The sequence below is a fragment of the Anas platyrhynchos genome, chromosome 3 (genome assembly GCF_047663525.1).
Source record: "Anas platyrhynchos isolate ZD024472 breed Pekin duck chromosome 3, IASCAAS_PekinDuck_T2T, whole genome shotgun sequence".
In the NCBI taxonomy this organism is placed as follows: Eukaryota; Metazoa; Chordata; class Aves; order Anseriformes; family Anatidae; genus Anas; species Anas platyrhynchos.
In genome coordinates, this window is record NC_092589.1 from 104,474,434 (window position 1) to 104,482,718 (window position 8,285).

The window sequence follows — 8,285 nt, forward strand, 5'->3', positions numbered from 1 at the left end:
CTCAGTGTGGCTTTTTAGTGAAATTACAAGTTGAGCTGATAAAGGTAGCTGTGTCTTCGTTGTGTGTTTCAACATCTGTGAGGCATTTAACTCAGTCCCACGCGGCACTCTGATTAAAATAATTAGCGCTACCCAGAACGAATGTACCTCATACTAAATCGATTAAAAGATGGTGAGCCAACAGAGCTCAAAAAGGCAATCCTAACTGAATCATCCCCATCTTCGGAAGATGTCTAATGGGATCCCACAGAAGACTTGTCTTAGCCCAGTGCTGCTCACTAACCTTAGCAATTATCTGGAGAAAATAAAAGAAAAAAAATTGTTTCCATTAAAGCTGATTGAAAAAACATACTGTAGTGGTAAATAATAGAGGTACAAATAGTTATACTGGCAGATCCGCATCACTGGGTCAAGTGGATTCTTTGGAACATGAGTTTTAATAAGCCAAACGCATCAGGTACAAAAGAGCTCCAGTGTTTTTTTATGGGTTGCATTATGCAGGAGATCAGACCAGAGGATTGCAACAACCCTTCCCATCCTTAAAACCTAAAACTCCCTCAAGACATGCCAGGAGCCCCACAGCAGACACAGAAAGATCTAACAGGCATTCTGTAGAATTCAGTTGGACAAATAAAGCTTTTTTTTTCCTAGCTGCATCCTCTAAAGTAACCAGGAGAAGAGCAGGCAACGATGAATGTTAAAAACATCATATTCACAACTCTAAGATGGTGAGACAAACTTTCTGTGCATCCTCAACAGATCACTGGGATTGACAGGCTCTACCAAAGGGTGCTTCAGAAAAAGAATTCAACCCCCATCCCCGGCTGCCATCATTAGGTTTCAGAATAAATGCTGAATGAAAGGGAAAGGATGGAAGCAATCCCTCCTACTCTTTGAATGGCAGGAAGACATTTCTGCTTCGCATTTCACGTGAGAGATTGCCATGAATGTTCAATCCCTCAGAAGGTCAGTGCTGAACTCGAGAACTTGAGCATGACTTCTTTTTCCTCTTGATTTTCCATGTTGTCTGCCTCAGACTTTGACTTAAGCGCTCCTGCTTCCAGGCATGCAGTCAGCCTGCAGAGTAGAAGGGGATATAGTCATGACCATGGCCTGATCCATGCTCTTATCCGTGCCCTCCTTGCTCTTATTAACAGGGGAAGCAGCTACCAAGTGTGTGTGTCAGGTCTTAGCAAAGAGCATGCAAGGAGGCACAGGAAGTTTCACACTGCCCAGCATAAGGATCTATTACTTGCTGACTCATAAACCTCATAAAGGTTTAAGTCCTTTTTACTTTAGAAGAAAACTAAAAGAAGAAGCCGCCTCTGGGCAAGGCTTTGAGCTCTTCTCCTTCCACTGTTTCAAAGCCATTTTGTTCAGTAGGCTGGAGCCCACAGCCCAGGGAGCTGATTTCTGCCCCATCAAACAACCCTCTCATTTGGGACGGACTGGGGCTTTCTGGGGAAGGGAGCCATCGTCCAGGGAAGCCCATCAAAGAGAAAATGCTCACTTCCCAGCCTCAAACTCCAAAACCTTGATTTCTCCCAGAGCAGATGCTTCCCAAAATAGCCCCAAGAATAAACCTAGAACATGATCCTAGAGGAGTAACAAGAGCAAGGGACGCATCCTTCAGCACCAACCCTCTGTGGAAGCTGCTGGGCAGTTTCTTCACCCTGCTGCAGCAGCAGGAACACCTCCAAGCTGAGTTCACCATGTGCATTGCACTCCAGTCTCCATCACCTCCACCACAGCACAGAGAAGTAGCGATTTTCCAAAAGGCTTACAGAGAAGAGTTACCATCCTATAAAATACCAAAGAGCTGCTTTAACATCTCTGTGGAACAACTCACCAAGGGAGGGAAGAAGGATACCAAGTGCTGGGCTCCTTGTGCTGACAAAATGAGTTATAACTGTTGTGAGAAACTACTTCGTGCTTGTCAAGCCTCAGCCATAACACTGCAACAAGGCAAGAAATTAAAATGAATAACTCATAAAAAGAAATCAAAAGAAATAAAATGAATAACGCATTATAAACAGGAGGCATATTTCTTAGAGCGACATTTTTTTAATTGTCATTACACAAGGTGCAAAGAAATCTTGTGTTTAAATCTTGCATTTAAAATCTTGTATTGTAATGCCTATATCCAAGAAATAACGCGGTTTCAGGCTCAGAAAGCTCACCAGTGCCTGCATGCCTGGCGGAGCTGACTAAAAGACCAGTAGCAGCTGGCAGGAAATGGGTAAGAAAGCTGACCACAGATAAACTGTAGGATGCTAAAGAGTAGCAGAAGATATACTCTGGGAGAGGAAGCCGAGCTGTCAGGTCACACTGTAGTCTAGTGCATACAGTACATACAGTCCGCTATTGAAGTATGTGGCCACCAGATAATGGTCAGGGGACACAGCTGTCAGTCGGCGATGAAGTAACTCCAAGGAGCCTGCAGCAGTGTGGTACAGCTGCGGATGTTTCTGTTCGGCAGGATAAAGCCTGCCTGTCTCAAGGGTACTGTAGCAAATTCAGCCTCATGTGAGCAGCACTAAATAACGAGGTTCACAACGCTCGATTTAAATCAGCATGGATCAAAACAGGATACTCACTGCGTAGCCTAAATAAAACTGAATTTGCACACGCTCGTTTTGCAGGTAATGCTGCCAGAGGCTTCAGCAAGCGTTTTTCTTTGTGCCGCAGAGTTAGGAAATCCACAGCTCGGCAGAGTCGATGAATTCACTGTCGACTTCAGTGGGAACAGGGCAGGGCCTCAGGTATCGTTTAACATTGAAACACTTTGCCTGGGCTGCATGCTAGTGTGTCCGCTGCGGAGATATTGAGCTTTCCTCATTATATGGGGAAGATAATTATGGGTCATTAACCTGCTGGGTGGCAAGCAGTACAGCATGCTAAGTGCATCCAGGAGAAGCGTGACGACAGCAGCAGTCCAAAGGAGAGGGCACGTTTTGCCAGTTTTGCCAAATGAGTGGATGACCAGAAAGCTGCTGCTAGAACACAGAGGGAACAAAGAGCACAAGATTAAAATATACTAAATAATGGCTTATAAACACAGGCCTTTAGTCACAGAGCTCTGCGGGAGGCTATTTTAGACAATTCATTGGATGAAACCTTATTTGAGGTTCGGGAGACCTTCATGTGAAGGAAGAGCCTCATCCAGACTTACAGACATGTGTTTAACAACATTTGCCTGATGACCCTGATGGGAGGCACTGGCTTTCAGACCACTCCAGGAGGGGCCCACTCTCATCCTCATCCTCCAAGGAAAAAAGGAGCCCTGCTCATGCCAAGTATCATTTCAGCATGAGGGAGAGCCACAGATGCACTGATGTGACATCGCTTCAGTTTTGGTTTGTTTTTCTGATTTTTCTTTTTTTTCTTTTTTTTTCTTTTTTTTTTTTTTTTAAATTCCAAGCTGGGTCCTCTAACTCATGGAAACAACAAGGCTTTGCACCTGGGAAGGCCGTTGTGCCTTTCCCTCCGACACGCAGGATATCAGGGTTAGCTAAATATGAGTTCAGCTGCGGGACTGACTCACCGCTTGTTCCTGGAACCGCCTGAAGGAGGGGAGGATGCTGTGGGCAGGCTCTAACTGTATCATCTGGGTTAGGGCCGGTAGCAGATGGTCCTGAAAACATACTTCCATGTGGGTTTAAAATAGCACAGCACCCACAATCAGCTGAATGGGGAAATGTGAAAAAGCCTGTCACACAAGGAATGCTGCTGTGAAGATCTGCAGTCAGGAGGGGGTCCGAGGCTTCATCAGCCCTCGCAGCGTGGAAGTGCCTGATGCTCCTCGCTCACATCAGACTTTGCTGCCCAGTGATCCCACCAGCCCTGTCAAGAGCATTCTGGCCTTTGTATCACATTTCGTGTAAGAGAACGATCTTTTTTTTTTTTCCATGCTGTAAAGTGAAATGAGGAAACTTTTTCTGAGAGCGGCTTTTCTAGTTCAACAGCACTCCCTGTCCACTGTGGTGCAAAAGCCTGAGCCTGAAAAGCTGCATTTAAAAAAATGATCTCTTCTTCTCCATGAGTCACCTGCTGTACGTGTTCGCCAGCAGTAGTGGCAGCCTTAAATAGCCCGAGTCTACGGTTACATCCCGCGGCTGCCTTGATGCCACACACGGAGCAGGAGAGGCGGTGACAGCAGAGGATGGACAGCCTGCCCCGAGGCACCACGAGGCCAGCTTCCCCAAGGAGTGACAGCTAGCTTCACCTCATAGATGCTCATCCCCAGCGGCCCTCTCAACAGCCAGCACGGAGATCCCTTCCCCACGCACACCAGGGAACCCTGCTGGGATGTATTTTCGCTTCTCAAGGCTTAGGTTGACCCCCAAAGCTCCCAGCAGTGAGGGGAGTGTGCCAAACTGAAAAACACGGGGCTACATCACTTTCTGTGCCTGGTTTCCCTAGGCTGGTGGGTATAGGGATGGGGGAACAAAAAGAGCACCTTGCCATTCCTCTTATCCTCTGTGCTGCAAGGGTTGTTACTGAACAAAACCTGTTTCCTCCTTCAGTAGATGCACAAATGCATCAGCAAAGGTTTCTTGCTCCTTCCCCTCTCCCCCTCCTCCCGCCTTTCTGCCATGCAAGCACCAAGCGCGATCTAGGCGGTAACCTTTAGAGGAAGAGAAATATCACAGGCACATCTGTTTTTACAGCTAATTGGCCACAGTTTTTGAAATGGGCAGAAGTGGCTCAGATGAACAAAAGAAATCCCTGAGAAGCCCTGGCCCCAGGGGAGGCCTGGCTCTAGCTCATGGTGGAGTCGGTGGCAAAGGGCCCGCTGATGCCAGACGGACACGTTGGGGTTAGCTGGAGACTGCACCACCCGATGGTGCAAGTGGGTCCAGCCCCATTTGCTCCACTGTAATTGCGTGTGACTGCGCAACAGCAAATTTGGGCCTCTGCTGAAGGCATGTTTAGAAAGCACAGCTTTTTCTAGGTCTTTAAAAGCAAACATGAGATATCTACATCTTGCACTTTGTTTTCAGAATCTGCCGTAAACTGTTTTAATGCTGCAAGAAAGCATTTCAGAGCACATTTTAAAAAACAATTTTCTGCGTTTGGCTTGACTGGGTTTTTTATCAGCACAAAACCATCAGTATAGCACCGGCTTGTTATGCACTTACTGCCAATACAATAACAGCTATAACTAGAGATGCTTTAGATGGAGATTAGTTATTACTGCCTCGTTTGGGCAGAGTGGGCTGAGGGAAGAAAAGATTGTCACGGTGTCTCTGTAGCCCTCAGTCATAACCGTTCCAGAAAGTATTAAGCTTCCTGCTTGCACTTGTAGTACTTATCCCACATATCCCCCAACTGCATCAGGAGACAGTCTCCAAAATCTAGCCTCAGAGGTTTTAAGAGATAGGAAAGCTATCTGAGTTTATACAGGGCTGTGATTTCCACCCATTTTTTTCACGTTTTGGTTCTACCTAGCTGCAGGAAGGGAGCTTCCCTCCGCTGTCACCACTTGCTGATCTCCCTGGACAAATCCGTGCAGGGCCAGTTACTGTTCCTCTGTGCAAACAGCAGTTGCACAAATTGGGCAAGGCACTTTCTAGATGCAGAGGAAGGCACAAAGGTACAATCTTAAAAGATCTGAATAGCACTTCTGTTTCTGCTTTCAAGTATGCAGAGAAGAAAGTCTCCTAAAATAATCTCTTTCCTTGTTGCCTGTGCAAACTATATTCCCCTTTAGTGGGAAATGATCACCTCCCCAGGACCCGAATCACTTTTACTGCCTCTCTCTCATCTCACTCCAATAATTCAACATACAATAGCGAAATACCAAGTCTAACGTATGGCACAATCTGGGTACACGATATTTTGCAATAAATGTAAATTTGATATATATATATATAAACAGAAAGAGCCTGACTGTGAGAAAGAACCACCCTACCTACTTCCCATTCGTGTTATGCAAACATTTTTTACATGTGTCTTTGCTCACTGAATGCAAACAGTGGGTATGTGCATAGCCATGCCCGCAAAGCACACATTCTTCATTAAAATCCATGCAATAAATTTGTATCTGATTGACTTTTAAACACTTCACCTTCCCACAGCTCCATCTTCATCAGACTTAGTGATCCAAATCCTGTTCTTCTTCAGGCAGCCTGTCACAGTCAGGGTCTTTTGTCTCCATTAGTGGAGAGCCTCCTCCTCTCCCCATGGGCATTACTGGCCTGAACCCCAGAATTAGTCACATCCAGTCTTGCACCACTGGCAAAACGGAGCTTGGTGTTATGCAAAGGGAATATACAGCTCTTTCCAGCAAGGTGCTACTCTTTTTTTTTTTTCTTCTGGAAAATCAAGGCACATGAGGACGTTAACATGCCTCATTTTCACATGAGGGAAAGTTTTTCTCAGGTTATTTTTAGAAAGATTTATTGGTTTTAATTTTGGTAGTCGGATCCTAAAAAAAGGAAGCGTGGCACATGGCCTCTTAAAGAGTTGCAAAACCCACTCTCAAAATTTAATATGCCCTGCATTAGCTTTTCTTTAATGCACACTGTGTGGAGTGCAGCAGTATAACATTTTTAGCATCAATCATTTCGGCACACTCCTGAGTAATGCAACTACCTCACACCTCTGCAGATAGGACGTTTATTCTACAGTACCCCTTCTTTTCTGTGTGCTATGTGCATGAGTGCATGTCCACAAACACGTGTATCCCTGCCAGCTTTTTCTTGCTCTTGGAGGTTACTCACCAGTGCAAGAGTCACTAGCAGCACAGAGATCAAGGGAACTGTGCTGACACAGACTTGCTCTAACAGAGCAGACTTTCCCCCCAGAAAAAAAAAAACAAGAGCTCTGAGTACGTGTTGGTTTGTAACCTGGATGCGCACGTCTGTGTGTGTGCCTATATATGTAAATTTCTTGTCCACCAATTCCTGATGGAACGAGGGTGGCCAAAACTGCTGCTGCAGTAAATTGATGGAGTCCTGTGCAATTTGACAGAGCTATAACAGGTTACACCAGCTGAATGGTTGGCTCAGATGCTCCGGAAAGCTGCTCCAGGAAAGAATTTTGCTGCCATTTCTATTATGTGAAAGCAGAGCTGCTATAGATTCTATTATTTATTGCATATTTCATGCCACTGGTGCAATCAGGAGTGAAGTATAGAATGAAGAGGAAAGGGACTCCCTGGGTCACCAAATCCAGTCCCTCCAAGATCACATCAACAGATGTTTTGCTGAGAACAGCCTCTGAACACTTTCTCCATAATGCACAAAGACACACTACAGCACAGACCACAAAACGTTTCTATCAACCTGAGAACAAACTAAAACTCCTAGGATACAAAAACAAAATAGTTAAAAACCAAAGCATACCACAAGAAGAGTGAGAGATCAAAGCATCACCAGTATCATAGGTCCCAGCAGTACCACGGAATTTGCTCCTACCCCCTAAAAGAGAGTCCATTCAGGTGCCACCATATATCCTGGGTGCCAGAGGAGCCATCTGGAGTTTTGGCTTCCTGAAGTTAAAATATGCGCAGCAGATTATTTATCCAAGTAGATACTGACTGCTAACATTTTGGCTAACAATGCAGACCTCCGTGAACTGCATGCTCAAGTTTCTACAGCACAGGTTAAATACAAAAACTGTACAGAAAAGGACTTTTAAGAAGAAGCTCCTGTTAATCAGCCTGTCACTGCAAAACTATATAAATAAGCCCATATTGCCCCACAGGTAAGATTATAAAAGTGGCAATGTGAAAAGTACTACTGATTTAAAGCAAGTATCCCCACTTCCCTAAAGCTAGTTTTACTTTAGGGATAGTATCTCATATAACACAGAGATCATAACATTTGGGTTTTCAGTAGACACAGTCAGATCAGTGCAGCTTTGAACCTTCCTCCTCTGGGGGACATTTACTGTGCTTTTCAAAGGAACAGGTGGATTTGAAAGCAGAATTAGCTTCATATTTAATCATTCAGGGTTATCACCTAAGACCAATTTTCAAACAATTGGATGTGAATTGGCCACAGGACATGGTTAAAAGGAAGTTCATACAAAATAGAGCACGTGAAAACTGGAGCCAAAATACATATGGCCTAATTTAAAAACAGGATTAAAGGAAATTCACAAAGTGATTTTGCTGCCAGATTTAATTAGTATGTTTAATATGTGAGATCACCTGAATCTACTTTTACTTGTTTTGTGTCCCATTAAGAGTTTCACAGGAGCAGTAATATGATTGAGTGGCCCTTGTGAGGGATGCAGCTTAGGCTGCTTTGAAACAAATTGAATTAATTTAAAATGAT

General features: G+C 44.7%; 1 long non-coding RNA gene across 2 annotated transcripts; it reads right to left on the bottom strand.

Annotated features, from left to right (window-relative positions):
* Positions 1-418: 418 nt before the first annotated feature.
* LOC110351748 (uncharacterized) lies at positions 419-8,025 on the bottom strand. Of its 2 annotated transcripts, none has more exons than XR_002399547.4 (3): positions 7,350-8,025; positions 1,850-1,955; positions 419-1,077 (listed from the first exon to the last, which is right to left on the bottom strand). It is a non-coding gene; the product is annotated as an uncharacterized lncRNA (long non-coding RNA). The 2 variants fall into 2 exon arrangements; XR_011807889.1 differs by lacking the exon at positions 7,350-8,025 and adding an exon at positions 2,598-3,370.
* Between the last annotated feature and the right edge of the window lie 260 nt (positions 8,026-8,285).